This window comes from Girardinichthys multiradiatus, chromosome 4 (genome assembly GCF_021462225.1).
Source record: "Girardinichthys multiradiatus isolate DD_20200921_A chromosome 4, DD_fGirMul_XY1, whole genome shotgun sequence".
Taxonomy (NCBI): Eukaryota; Metazoa; Chordata; class Actinopteri; order Cyprinodontiformes; family Goodeidae; genus Girardinichthys; species Girardinichthys multiradiatus.
Window position 1 is genome coordinate 36,764,200 of NC_061797.1, and position 15,913 is coordinate 36,780,112.

The window sequence follows — 15,913 nt, forward strand, 5'->3', positions numbered from 1 at the left end:
AATTAAATAGCAGGGCAGTTTGTTACCAAGGGCCTCCTGACCAAAAGAATGTAAAATCCTCTGTTTTGTTTTAAATGTATAGTCTGAATGTTAAAAGACTACTGGTTCAAGCACACAGCTATGTGGAACTCCTTGACTAATTTTGTTGTTTACTAGAACAAACATAGTGCAGTTCCTTAATTGATTTAATTTTGTCTTTATTATTCATTCATACTGATTGACCACTTAATTTTCACACCACACATGAAAACCACTAATCTCATGTTTCATGACCCTTACAAGACTTTATGTTTCAGTCAGATGTCTTGTTAATTCCAGCTGAAGTGTCTTTTTTAGAGTTATAACCCTATTCGAAAATAGTATTAATGCTCTAATACCCTTCAGTTATCCTTATGTAACCACTGGAGGATAGTTAGAACTTAAAAACATACTGTTCCTGCTGGCGCCCGCAGTATTTAAACAGTCTCAGTGGGTAAAGATAATGCCATCTCCTACAGGCTTGATTATAAAGCTTCTGCTTTTTATTTCTTGGTTTTGTGCTGAGCAGTTGAAAAGCTATCGTTGTTGACAGCTACTAAAAAAAAACCCTGCAAACAGACATTATGATGTATCTCTGTGTATTAGGGAGGGGGTAAAATTGTGCAACATCAGCTAAATCATAGAACACAGAATTACTGACCGCAGTGTCCTTAACTAGTTATTCTCAACAAAAACATCTCCCTGCATTCTCAATGTATGCCTGCCTTTTGGAAGCATCTCAGCAAAAGGCTGTAAATTCCAGACCTTTTCTCTAGTTGTATTCTCTTGATGTCGTCCTTTGTTTTGTTTGCAAAGTTGAATGCTTTCCATCACTTTCCCTTTTTCTGCCTTTAGATTTAGATTTGTTCAAACTGAGGTGCCCCATGGCTCTGTGGTAGAGAAGGCACACCATATGCAGAGGATACTGTCTCAACGCAGTTGTCTGTGGTTCGATTCCTGGCCTTGGGCTAACTTTTCCATCTACCCTTCCTTCTGTCCAGCTACTACTGAATAAAGGCTACTAGTGCCACGTATGCCTTTCAAAAATAAAGATTTGCCTAAACCTTCTTCTCTTTATGGAGAGTGGGAATTTTGTGAAATTTACAGTGCTAAAATAGTATTTGGAAATTTTCTCAGTATTTTTGTCAGTCGTCAGTTAAATTTTAATGTCAGACTAAGACAACCTGAGCAAACAAAAAATTGTTTTCCTAAGATTATTTTTTATCTTAAAGGAAAAAAAGCTATCCAAACCAACCTGGTACTGTGTAAAAATGAATTGCCCCCCTTGTTAAAGTTTGATTTAACTATGATTAACCACATTTTTTTGGTTCAGTTTTACCAGCAACACTCAGGCCTGTCAGACATGTAGAATCAAGAAATCAATTAAATCGAACGTGTTTGACAACATGAAGTAGACTAAAAGATGTCAAAGGTATTTCTTTTTTTAAGATATTTTTTCAGCACTTGTAGCCTTTATTTTTGACAGTAGGTAGACAGGAAAGGGGGTAGAGAGAGGGGGAGACATTTGGTAAATGTTGCCAGGTCTGGGACTTGAACCTGGGACAGCTGCCTCAAGGACTGTAACCTTCGTACATGGTCGCGTGCTTAACCCCTATACCATCAGTACCGCGCCCCAAAGGCATTTCTAAGTCTTCTTTATTTCATCTTTGCTGTTTTACATGTTTTTAGTTTCTATATCTGCAGCTTGTACTGACAAAATGGCCTATCCTGTCTGCTGCTATTTTCTGTTCATTCCAATTATGATATAAAAAAACAAAATGTTTTGTCTCTTATTTTGATCTCACAGCTGCCATCCACAGCATCTGTTGGTTTGTATTTTCCATATTTGTTTCAGATTTGTAAAACAAATGCCTTCAAATTTAAAAGTTAAACTTGCCACCATGTGTTACATTTGACCTGAAATGTTGTAGTGATGTAACCACTGTAGCTGCATGTTTGAATGTTGGTGTGCTTAATCAACCATCAACAAACCTCAGCAGCTCCTCTCAATGTAGATCTGGTTCTGCTGTAGATTCTAACCTGAATCGGACAACCTGTTGAATGCTCACAGTGTCCCCCATCATTGCTAGAAACTTCTAGGCCTCTTCCACTTGAATTACGACACTTTCACTTGGGTTTTCTCTCTTCCTTTCCTTCGCTCTCCTTTGCCTTTTTCTGTTCTCCCTTTCAATCTCTCAGTAACGCTTTAAACCTCCACAGATGACTGCCAGTTGGGACTTCCTCTGAAGTGCAGATGGGTCACATGCACGAGGCCCAGGTTAACAGGCTGACAGGTTGGGGAGGTGGAGATCAGACAGTCATGGTCAAAGGTCGGGATAACTGGGAAGTCCTCAAGCTCAATAGAGACTGACTCATCTCCTTGTTCTCTGATCCATTCAGAAAAATCTGCCTTGATTTGCAAAGCACTTCACATTTTGCTGCTCAAATTATCACTTTGAATTTATTTTTTGCTGCTTTCGAACTTTTATTCAACTTTGTACACAGTGTTTGCAACCAACAAGAGGCTAAGCATTCAGTATGTGCCTTTTCAGAAATATTGTATGCAGCCTTACCAGCTGCTCTGATCACCAGAAGGCGGGGCTGAATCCAGGTGTGGACACATGCACATGAAACAGAAGATGCAACCACATCTGCCAACTCAGGCCACATTCATTGCTGCAGCGAGGCATAGAACCAGACAAATCTGTTGGTATCTCTAGTAAAGATGTGTAAAACGGTGGCATGTCTCACAACTGCAGCAGTAGAATATGGTGTGTACATGTGAAAATCATTTTAATTTTAAGGAAAAAAATAGATTTAAATCTGTTTAGGTTCTAAAAAGCAATCTTTATCCTCATCACAGCTTGTGTTACCCTGTCATCAGCGTCCATCATGGCTCACAGATCATCACAGACATATTCTCACTCAAATATGCATTGATGTCAATAACATCCCATTATTAATATAAAGGCTTAAATAAGGTGTTGGCCCACCCTTTGAAGCTATGACAGCATCAACTCTTCTGGGAAGAGTTATTTTTACTATTCTTCCTTGAGGGCATTTGTCAGGTTAGACACCGATGTTTGACGAGAAGGCCTGGCTCTCAGTCTCTGCGGTAATTCATCCAAAGATGTTCTATGGACAATCGAGTTCCCTCACACCATACTCATTCATCTGTGTTTTTATAAACCTTGCATTTAATTTTATTTAATTAATTTTAGTATGCAAATAGTTCTTGTTTTGTTCTGTTTTTATGCAATGCATTTTCAGCTGCTTTGGACTCACACTGGTGTGCAGTCATGTTGAAATATCAAATTTGTCCAAAATGTCTCAGTATAATAATGCTCTAAAAGTTCCTACAAAACTTTACACTTTACACAATGCAGTCAGGCAAGATGGGCTCTCCAGGCAACTGCCAAACCCAGATTTGTGTAACGAATTGCCCAAAAGAGAGGCATGATTTGTCACTCCAAAGAACACGTCTTTGTTACTCCCTTAGTCCAGTGGCAACCTGCCTTAAACCACTGCATCCAACCCTTTGCATTCAACTTTGTGAGGTAAGACTACGTTCACACGGCAGGCAAATTCTTCCTAAATCAGATTGTTTCGCCTTTATGCGACCCATATCTGACTTTTCCATGGCAGTCTGAATGGCCCAATTCCAATTTTCTCATTTCCCAAAATATAAGAATTGCGGCACTTCCATATGTGGTATTAAATCATATGCGTACCAGATGGTTTTCAAAGCGTCCGCAGTCTGAGCGATCGCGTCGCATTTCATCCACACAGACTTCTCTATAGAAGTAGCAGTCACTGCTATTCTCTGCTGCACCGTAACGTCAGTACTCTACTTCTGCGCAAGTGGGTTTCTTTGGGGTGTTAAACCGTTCAGAAAGAAGCCTGATGGCGGTCACATTACATAGTAGTTTAAATGAACATGCAAAAAAAAATTGTTATTTCAGCAAAAAATCTGAATTGAGCATCAAGACCTGCACTGTGAACGTAGCCTAAGACCTGGATGGAGCAGCTCAGCCATGGAAACTCATTCAATGAAGCTCTATACACCATGTTTTTAAGCCAATCTGAAGACCACATGAAGTTTGATAAGTCTGTAGCTGTTGACTATGTAGAACGTTGGCAACCTCCGTTCACCATGCACCGCAGCATCCGCTGATCCCCTGATGAGTAGATGGCCTACCACCTCATGGCTGAGTTGCTGCTGTCCCAGTAACTCAGCCATGTTTATGGTTGAAAAACCATAAACAGTTAACTGTGAAATATTTATTAGCGAGGAAATGTCACAACTGCACTTATAGTACAGGTAGCATCCTATCATGGTACCACACTGGAATTCAATGAGCTCCTGAGAGAAACCCATTCTTTGACAAATGTTAGCAGAAACAGGCTACATGCCTCTGTGCACATTTTATACATCTGTGGCCATGAAAGTGATTGGAACATCTGATTTCAACGATTTACCATTATAGTGTTAAAGGCTGGAGCTCCCTGCAGAAAAAAACACTTCCTCTGTTGGAACTGTGTTCCTCAAGTACAAAGTCCATCTGACTGGATGGAAATACTTCAGAATTGACAATAGGATCAGTCAAAAGCAGCTTGTTCAGCATAGTGTTCATTAATGCCAACAGATTAACCTGATCTCTGATCTTTGAGTCAGCCTTGTTGCTTCCAATTAATTTGGTCATCTACTATCGTTTACATTGGATGACCTGGAAGTATTTTGATGAAATCCTGCTTTGGAAATTCACAATTTTTATATCCTGATCATTTCTCATGATAATTGCACAGCTGTTGAAAAGAAATGTTGCTTTAGGGTTTAAAAGAAACTACATGCAACCTAGGGCTGCACGGTGGTGCAGTTGGTAGCACTGTTGCCTTGCAGCAAGAAGGTCCTGGGTTCAATTCCCATCCTGGGGTCTTTCTGCATGGAGTTTGCAGGTTCTCCCCAGGTACTCTGGCTGCCTCCCACAGTCCAAAAACATACCTGTTAGGTTAATTGGTCATTCTAAATTGCGTGTGTGCATGGTTGTTTGTGTGTTGCCCTGCAATGGACTGGCAACCTGTCCAGGGTGTACCCCACCTCCTGCCCATAGACTGCTGGAGATAGGCACCAGCTCCCCTGTGACCCACTATGGAATAAGCAGTAGAAAATGACTGACTGTTATAAACAGACATTGTTGAATTCCTCACAGCAGTGGTGGTTTCTTCCTCCACATTAAATCACAGCTTTGGCAGCAAATCCTTGCTGTGAGGTCTTTGATCCTAGAAAAAAGTATTAGAGAGAGAGAATGTCAGCTTAGCACCTTCTGGCATTTAAGAAGACAATTCAAAGAGTCGCTGAAATCAGCTCAAAACGACCCACGCCAAATGGTTTAATCACACTAATTTGGAAAGGAGTTTGATAAGACTTTTGACTTCATTTGGCCTAAACACACTCACCCCCACCACACACTCACACACACACGATGTCTGTGCGTTAATGGAGGCGTAACAGCTCAGTTTGAAAGCTGGAAGCTTCTCAGCAGGTACACATCAGCTCATCCTGCTCTTTGATAAGCACAGAGACTTCCATTTAGCATGTGACTGACAAAATGCATACATTCACCTTCTCTTGTAGCTTTACAATGCAATGCAATGCTTAAACATTCACAGCCCACACTAAGCTGGGAAAAATTCATTCATTTTGGTCATCACCTTACATGAGAATGCTGTAATTCATGCATCCATTCTGCTTTTTTCCCTGTTTACTTTTTCTTTTTTTTTTTCTTTCACCCAAATGTTACCCCGACACAGAGACCTCTGCTGCACTTACACACAACATAAGTGATAATTAGAAGATTAGAGGAGAGAGGTCTAAAGTTAACAAAGTAGTTTGAATTTTCACACCCAGATGATGACTAAAGTCACAAAGAAGCCTTAAATTGTACAAATGAGCCACTTTAGCATGTATCTGCTGACAGGAACAGGATGTGTGAGGAGAGAGTTTAAAGGAGCAGCATACATGATGAAGACCCTCTCAGTACCCTGCACAGTGCAGCCATTAACAGTTTAACTCTGATTTAGTATCTTGTTTGTTCTGAGCCCTCATTGTATGTGCTCTGATTACTAAAGGAGGCCTCAATAAATAAGACTGTTTATGCTCATGGTTTAGGCTTAACATTAAATCTTCATCCATGTGTTACACACACTGTTTTCTATTTTTATTTCTCTCATCCCACCCGAACAGAGGCCTCTCTGTCTTCTGTGTTTTTCATAATTTTACCCGGAGTAAGAACATAAATAACAGGAAAACAAACAATTGCAGTACTGTACATACAAGCTGTGAGGAGAGGCTGTTTATTAAATTTTGTGATTAGTTTCATCCATTGAAAAAGAGAAATGTGTTGTAAAAATAGATTTTTGTCAACACTTTAGAGCATTTTACAGCAGACTTAATGTTTTTATGAAAGGACTCAAGCCAGCGAAAGTTAATATATTAATAATAATCCACACAAATTATTAAAATGAATAAACAAAACAGCTATAGTGCAGAAACAACAACAATGACCTCACATTTCTGTTCTGCCAGAAGGGATGATAGAAAGAAAGTACACCCTCTGTCATATAAATAATCAGTTTAACCCCATATACAAAATATTTTTAAATCCAACTTCAACTTTTTATGTTATTAAACAACGATGAAGCCAGAATGAAAAATATGTGTAAAAGCTAAACACATCAGAAGAGCATGGATGTCATATGTTCATAAGCCCCACAATGATTCTTGCAATAATATATATAAATATGTCAGACAGATAATTAATGGAGGCATGCACTTTACATAAAGAAACAAGACTACAGGTTAGAATAAATAATACAAGATTATCCTGGTCATAGTTACCTTAACTTTATCTTTTAACTGTCTGTAGATTAAAACGTAGAAAGGCGTAAAGAGGAAAAGAAAGTATACCACCTTTAAATTCATGGATTTTAGATTTTAGGACAAACAAAACATTTTCTGGTTTTCAGAGTGATCAAGATATATTTAAATCTGATCTTAAATGTACAAAAACACAGCAGATTCCAGACTGTCATTTTTCATTCAACAATGATAAAGCCATAAAGGAAAAGTTAATATGTCCTTATAAATGCTGTACAACTAATATTAAATAAATAACTGACATATTTAATTGTAATGAATGTATTTGGCATGTATGCATATAGCTTCCTTGATTTTGTATTTTAATAAAATCAAGATTTTATTTGAAAAATATGTTGACAAACAGAAAATCTCCAGACACATAAAATGAAAACCATCTGTGTTGTTATTTACTGCTCGACTTACAGTGATTATCTTTTTAACTGCGTTTCTCTTTTAAATGAAGTCACACATTCAAAGTCTCAGTGCCTGAAAACTAACACTATACCTCAACCTCACCACGATGGTGGCAGCGTCATGCTGTGGGAATGCATTGTGGGAATAAAGGAGAACATAGTACAGGACAGATTGATCCTCTCCAGTTTGCTTATAGGTCAAAGAGGGGAGTAAATGATAAAGAGTTTTTATACTATTGACCCTGCGTTCATTTCCTGATTGATGGATTTTATAACAGTCGGGACAAAACGGGTCAGAGTTACCTGTGTTTTTTGGAGCCCCTTTTTTCATCTACTGGGTCTCCCAGTAGATGAAAATGGTGTGAAGCTTCCTTTTTAAACATAAATGTGGATAAGACCAAAGAAATCTGTACTGACTTTAGTATAAGCCTCATCTCTATAACTCCGGTAGTGATCAGCAAGCAAACAGCTGGACCAGCTGTTACCACATAATAAATACCTAGGAGTACTTATTGATGATGCTATGAATCAGAAAAAGGCAGACCCAAGATTCAGCCAGACACAATACTGAAAGTTTAAAAGGTTTATTCAGCCACAGGAAAACGTCACACACGTAACACTCCTCACAGCTTCCAGGAATCACTGCTTTTGTCTTGAGTGGAACTTGAAACCCAGAGGGGAAACCTCAGTGGGCAGCAGGCGGTGATCTCCACAGCACAGGTAAGAAGTGACTCCAGGCTGAATAATCCGAGGGCTAGGCTGGCTCAATAATCCAAGGACAGAAACAGGGTCAACGATCGGAACAAGAGGCGTCAGGCAAGGGGCAAGCAGAGGCATAAACCAGATGCAGGAAACAAGGTCGACAACCAAAATCCAAACAGTCCGACAGGGAGCAGGCAGAGACATAAATCCAAAAGGCAAGGCAAGGTCAAGAACAATGATCAGACAGGAAGGAACGCTGGATATCTACTCACACAATGGCTTTCAAAAATCTGGCACCGTCTGCTTGTCAGAGTCGGTATATATCAGGGAAGACACAGGTGCTTGGCATTCCACAGATTGCACTACACTGCAGCAGCCACCAGATGCATCTAATCTGCTGATTGCAGCCAGGGAGACAGGGTAGAGCAGACGTGCCAGAATCATAACAGATGATAAACTGAGCTTTGACCCCCAGGTAGAGTCATTGGGTAAAAAAGTACACCAGCATATGTACTTTTATTGGAAACTTTTAGTTTTTGTCAGTCCTGTTTTTATTAAAGTGTCTTGTTTTTGTTTTATTGAGTAATTGTTTACCTTTTCTGTCATCTGTTGGCATGGGTCACTTTCAGTTAGGAACAATAACTGTTTGTAGGGTATTGTTAAAGAATGCAGTAAAATCGCTGGCATCCCTCTTTACAATCTTAGTGACCTCTATAATAATTGATCATTAAAGAAAGCTGTGATTATTATATCTGGTCCCAGCCATCCACTTTAGACTGAGTTTCCACTTTTGCCATCAGGATGGAGATGTGGAATCCCACTCTGCAAAACCGATTGACTGAGGAAGTCTTTTATTGCCGCTGCTGATGAATTCAAGCATGTGAGAATTGTTGTTGATGAGGATTGTTGTAATTTTTTTCTGCTGACTGTACAGCAAATTGTCCTTTAGGTACAATAAAGGTTAACTGAACTGATCTGCAGGGACAGGGAAGCTGGTCAGAGATGACGGGAATGTGGATAGAGTTTAATACAGGACAATAATGGAAGAAAAATTTTTTAGATTATGTGAAAGACTTAAGCCTCAGATGCAGATACACCTTTCAGTTGGACAACAGATTTAAACTTACAGCCAGATAAGGGTTGGTCACCTTCAGTCCTTAAGATGCAGAAAACAGGCTCTTGGTCACTAGAGATGGCCATCCCTGGTTTAGATCAAAACATATTCATATGTTAGAAAGGCCCACTCAAAGTCCAGACCTAAATCCTATTAGGAATCTGAGGCAAAACTTAAAATATGTTCAGACTTAATCAATTCTGACTAAACTTAAGCTCTTTCGCAAAGAAAAACCGACAGAAAATTGAGGATCTAGATGTGCAAAGCTGGTAGAGACATAATCCAAATGCAGCTAAAATTGCAGCAAATTGAGGTTCTACAATGTATTAACTTTTAAAACCAATGAATCATTTCCCTTTCACTGCACAATTATGCACTACTTTGTGTTCTAATGTGGTCTATCACAAAAAAAAATCCAAATAAAATACACTGAATATTCTGGTACAAAATGTGAAAACTTTCAAAGGGCATGAATACTTCTGCAAAGCACTGTGAAACTTAGTTTAATGTCACCACATAAGCCACACACAGTTCCTCAGGTTATGAAACAGTTTATTTTATTAAACAGCTCTTTGAAAATATTAATGCTTTTTTAAATGCATTTGTGCACAAGTTATTGATTCATTGTTTTATTCATAATAATTATATTAAACATATGTTGAAGTAAAAAGTCTAAAAATCATCTCAAAACTGCCTCATTCTTTGTTTTATAACCCACAGAGGGCTCCGGATTAACTTTCTGTGAAATAGCTTAAAAATGGACAATGCTGAGTAGATTTGATAGTAATTTTTCACTGTTTTGTAAAATTCTACATGCAAATTTCCAACTCTCCCTGTGATGTATTTCACATTTAAAGAGCTAAAGTACCAACAACAAGATAACTCTAGCAGTCCTGAAAGTATCCTCCTCTCAATGAGCTCTGTAGTCCTGTGGCATGGTAGTTTATCAGGTACTAGGGGGTTAGTTACAGGATCATCTCCTATCGTCAGTGAGGTGTGAACCCCAGATTTCTCACGCCCCACCCTCTATCCCACCCATTACACCAGCCCAGGTGTCAAAGCCCCCACTGAGGTGACACTTATCACTAGTCTGGGAAAGCTGCTCTACAACAACACACACAGAGATAGCAGAAGGTGACTGTGGTCGGAAAATGTCTCTCCTTCTCACCAGATATTAGGATAGTCGGGTCTAGACCACAATGATAAAAAAATGTCTGTGCATCCCTAACAACCCCTTAACTACGAAGAAAGCAGCCTTGATTACGGGTTTCTCCCATTAATGCTGCCCATTGAGAGAAACCGGCCTCATAGTGATGTGTATCATCTGACTCATGCTGTTAACACTAACACTCACTTCCACATTTATCTGCGTGGCTACCTGACCGGAATCTGTTTTTAGGTTGCATATCTTGCTCTGCTCTCCCTCCTCCTTTCCTCTGAAGATAAAAATGTCACTCTCATTGCATGGGATGTGTGTGTGCCTCACAGAGAGTGTGTGTCCAGCAGATTTGGGGGGTTCACTTACTAACTGTTAGGAAGAAACAACTAAAAATCTGTTATATGTATCCAGACTGTAACAAATATACACACTATGCAGCTTATTTAAAACTCAGTGGAAACCTTTGAGTTCATATTGATGCTCTGACAAGACACCAAGGACAAGCAGAGTATAGAATCTGAACATTTGTGGAAGACAGTAGCCAAATGTTACTAGAGATGACCCTGTGACCAGGGGGTCCCAAGGTTCAAATTCCTTGACTGCCTGACTGGCAGAGAGAGCCACACGAACTTACAAGGAGGAGCTGCCAAAAATGTTGAGGTCTCAGCCCTAGCTCACAGCACTGCAGTGGTCCAGTCAGTACCAACACTGATGGATTGTTGATGGGATTAGTGTTTGTCAGTTTCTACGACCAAACGAAACCATCTCTATCTCTTCAGTTACCAAAACTGCCTAACAAGAGATAAAAATACAGGCACATTCTGATAGATTACAATATTATTGAACAGTTAATGGCAAAAAAGAAAACCAGAAGTTCAGTTTGTCCAAAAATTTGAATATTTGGATAAGGTAGTTATTAAAAAATTATTTTTAATATAGAAATTTCGGCCTAATGAAAACCTTGTCCTTCTGTTGTTCAATAAATTCACTCAGCACTTGGTCTGGCCTCTTGTTCCATGAATTACTACATAATGCTGCGTGGCAGGGATTCAATCAGCCTTTTGCTCTGCTGAGGGGTTAAGGAGTCCAGTTTGCTTTAATGGCGGCCTTTAGTTTGTCTGCATTGTTGGGTCTGGTGTCTTTCATCTTCATCTTGATAATACTTCATAGATCCTTTTTGGGGTTTAGGTTAGGTGAGTTTGCTGGCCAATCAAGCATAGGGAAATTATGGTCATTAAACCAAGTAGGCTGTGCTGACTTTGGACTTAATGAAACCCAATGGAGTCTCTATCACAATTTTTTCTTCCACTCAACTTCCCATTTGGATAGAGCATTCTGAGCATCCAGCTTCTTGCACAAAGCTGCTTTGTGTCTGATAGAAAGTTCTCAAGAAAGTTCTCTGGTAGTATAACACAAAAAGATTGACCAAACACGTTTCCTCAGTTTTTGTGCTAAGTTAATGTCACTGTGTCTAATGAATCAACGTGTTTCACATTTTAAATTGAGTTACTGGAATAATTTACCTTTTTGATGAGATTCTACTTTATTAAGATGCAGCTGCATAACTTTCAGTACAGAAAGTGGAAGGTACATTCAGTACCTTCCAGTTTCTTCTTGACTTTGTCACTTCTGTACAAAGATTTCACATGATTGTCTAAGTTCATAATAATAATAATGGAAAAACAGACCCTTTTTAAATAGTTGTTCTAAAATGTTGTATCTTTTTTTTAATAAAAAATGCAAGATTTAAGTTGTTTAATTGTCACCACATTTTGTTTTATTGTGCAACTTTCAAGGTATTTTGAAAATGCAGTTTTATGTAATAGCAGTTACAATATAGCTCCATTTGGGGGAAGAAAATATAAATCTATAAAACTCTAAGTGGATGCATGAATCTCTGTGCTGCGTCCATGTTATCAAACTTCTTCAGTTCAATTGAAATTCGGGTTAAATGTCTTTAGCGCCCTCTGTTGGTAAAAGTTATTACTTCATAACTTTTTTTTATAGACATGAAACATATTTACTCATATTAAATTCCTATAGAGTGTTTTAAATAAGGTTCAGGTTAGACCGACTGTTTCAAAACGACCTCTAAACAATAATTTTGTTTACCTGCCCAGTACAGTCTTTTTGAACTGTTAGTTTTTTTTAAGTGGTCTCAATGACTGCTGTTTCCTGAGCAGGAACTGAAGCTACCTTCCATAATCTGCTGATAAACAGAAAACAACAGACTCTGACGCTGCTTCTAGTGTGTTTACTCATCCTGCTAAAAATGCAAATCAGTCTCCTTTTTATGAATCAGAAGAAAGAAGCTTTTTTTTAAGCAGATAAACTGAAAATATTTTAAAGGTGCAAGCTAGGTGTCAACAGTGAACATCAGCCCCCCATGTTTATCTGATAAATCTAATAAAATTAGCAGTATCTCACTCTGTCCATGTTATCAATGTTGCCATTTTAAATGCTGGTGTTCGGACTTTCTGGATCCAAGTGATAACATGTTGACTCCTGTTGTGGGACTTCTGCAGATAGACAAGACAGTTATTATATAACAGTCACGGCAAGACTGGGTGCAATTACACATGACATCCCTCATGTAATTTGTGTTATTCATTGTGCAGCCCCTGTAATTTGTAGACATACATGTACGTACTAAACTGGTCCCAGCAGAGACTGTTTAATATGTTGCAGATCTGCATGTTTGCCTTTGACATGTAGCAGAAATCTAAAGCCCTGATGTTTGCACCAATCCCACCTGCCTGCATAATTGAGGTTGTTACCCTATAAAGCGATTTTAGTAAACCCCTATTATAATGGCAGCCTTTGATTATATAGTGTCTGAAACGCCAGTTAACAAGCAGTGCAAACAAATGCAGTGCATTGCAAATGTATTCAGTACAGTTGTCCTACAATTTTTCCATTTTTAAATATACATATTTTTCCGGACTGGATTTTCTAGATTATTCCAGCTGTGACTTTAAGGACATACGAGTACAAATTAAATAAAAAAAAAACCAAAACGGTTGGTTATTATTGCTCTCTTCTGCAAATCATTAAACAAACTGTTGCTGAAAATGGCTTCCAATTGAGCAGTGAGGTAAATCAGTGCAAATCTATCAAAGATAATTCAAATCAGTGTTTGTGATCAGTAATCGCTTCATATTCCTAAATAATAAAAAATAAAAAAACATTTTATGGGATTATTTAGCATATAACCAAATCTTGTTCAAGAACCCTTGGTTCTTGCTGAACCAAAAAGATTTAGAGTCAAGAAAAACAGGAAAAAGGTCCTTCTGGATTTTAGAATGGGCATTTTATCTGTTAGTAGCTAAAACACTAAAATTAATGTTAGACAAAAACGCAAGTTTGCTTGATGTGGCAAACTAAAACATAGGTCGTCATCTAAATGAAAAAGCTTTTTATTTTTCATAAACTCCGTATTTTTTATCTTGAAGAAAATAGAATTAAAATATAAATTCCAGAAATTTTTACATTTCCCCTATTTATCTACATCTGGACAAGAATGAAATCAAAAAAAGAAACAAAGAAACCTATGATAAATCATGTCTGCAGAATGCCACAGGCTCTAGAGAGGGAACAGCAAACATGTGGAGGAAGCTGCTCTGGTCAGATGAGACCATAACTGAACCCTTCAACCTACATGCAAAATGTTATCTGTGGTGAGAAACAACACTACATCACCCTTAACATACCATGCCAAGACATGGTGGTGGAACCATCATAATGTGGGGGATACTTGGAAGGAGATAAATACAAGGCAATTCTGGAAGAAAAACAGTTAGAGGCTGTTTGAGCCTCGGGTGGAGGTTCACCTTCCAGCAGGACAACAAGCTTAAACATACACCCAGAGCTACAATGAAATGGTTTGGATTCAAGCATGTTCTTAACGTAAATATACTACATATTCACAGAAGCTCTCCATCCACTTCAATTGTGTTTGAGCTACTTTGCAAAGAAGAATGGGCAGAAATACCAGAATGTAAAGTTGATTCGACAAAGGATTTATATACGGTGCTGGATGCAAATCCACCGCACACCATGAATCATTTTACTAAGTCTAAATTTATGCACAAAGTTGTGTTGCTCCATTGTAAAACAAATCCATGTAAATACATTGACATGCATTGTTTTAATGTTAAAATCAGATTTTTGCAAGCCAATTTTAATAGGAAATGAAATATAGGTTAAGGTAGCAAGTGCTTATGTTTGCTTTCATGATGATGTCATAATGATTGGTCCATTTTAAAAATGCATTCATCTTTTAGAATAAGTGGCAGATTTTTTCATTGTATTTAATGTTTAGACAAGGTGAAGAAACTTAATATCAGTAATTATCTACAGGAACCATCTCAACAATTCAACAGGAGTAACAAAGTTTAACACAGAGAACAAGTGCGCCATCTAGTGTTCCAAAATCCAGGCACAAATGAATTTAACTGCATAATGTCAGTTAAATAGGGTCTTCCTTGAAGATGAAAAGCAAACTGTCCTCTTTGACTTAGATAAAAAAAAAATAATAAACTTTAAAAAAAAAATTTAAAAGTAAAACTGGTCTTTACAAAGAGGAAATGAACACCATGGAAATACAAACTAACCAAATAAATGTAAAAACATTATTGAAAGTGAAAAACTTTTATTATGTTGATTGTTTTTATATTTGCATGATATCATCCAAGAAAGGATCAAGGTGACAGTGAGAAAACTTAAGAAGAGGAATTCATTTCAGTAATCTAATGACAGGAAGACAGGAACAGGAAACAGTTTTAAAGCATGTTTAACATACGAAAGAAAAATGTCAGAGTTTGAATTTAATTTCTTAACAAATAAATTAGACAGACAGTAGACATCAGCAATTTTCTAGATTTGAAACTTGGATGACTAGCCTCCTGTAATTTACTTTTACACCCCTCCCAACAAGATTGAGGGGATTCTGAACCAGATTGTGGTGAAATTAGCCAATGATGCAACCTTTCATCATTTCAAGGTTCCTTCACATCTTCAATTCAAATTCCTTACTTTTCCAGACACTAATTTCTAGGTTTCTCTTGTACTTTTCATATTATGGATATTTGAGAAGAGGAAAACCAACCCTGTTACAATGCTTTTGTAGTTTTAATCTAGATGTTTCACAAATGAACGAAAAACAGGAAATTCATGTTGGCTGCAGGTTGTTACAGGTCCATGTCAATAAAGGGCTGTTCCACTGCTTTTTTTTTTGGCATCTACACCAACTTAGGTCAGCTACTTTTCAGAATATTTACCAAGACTTGTCAAATCAGGTATTAATACAGGATATTTCATACTTTAAAGAAAATATATTAAGTTTTTTTTCCCCCAATAATCCATTAAATGTGGGCTTAATTGTCCATTTACATGTTTAGGTTTCACACGTTAGGCTTACAGCTGAGTGACTACTTTCACAGAGTATTTTTCTAAGTGGCAGAATTCAACAGTTTAATTTTTTTTTCCATAAATATCAAAAGGGTAATCAGATTTGTCAGCCAAAATAAAAACTTGAGTATGGCAGTTAATCTGTTTTGAAAATCCAAAAATAACAGTTTTAATGCTTT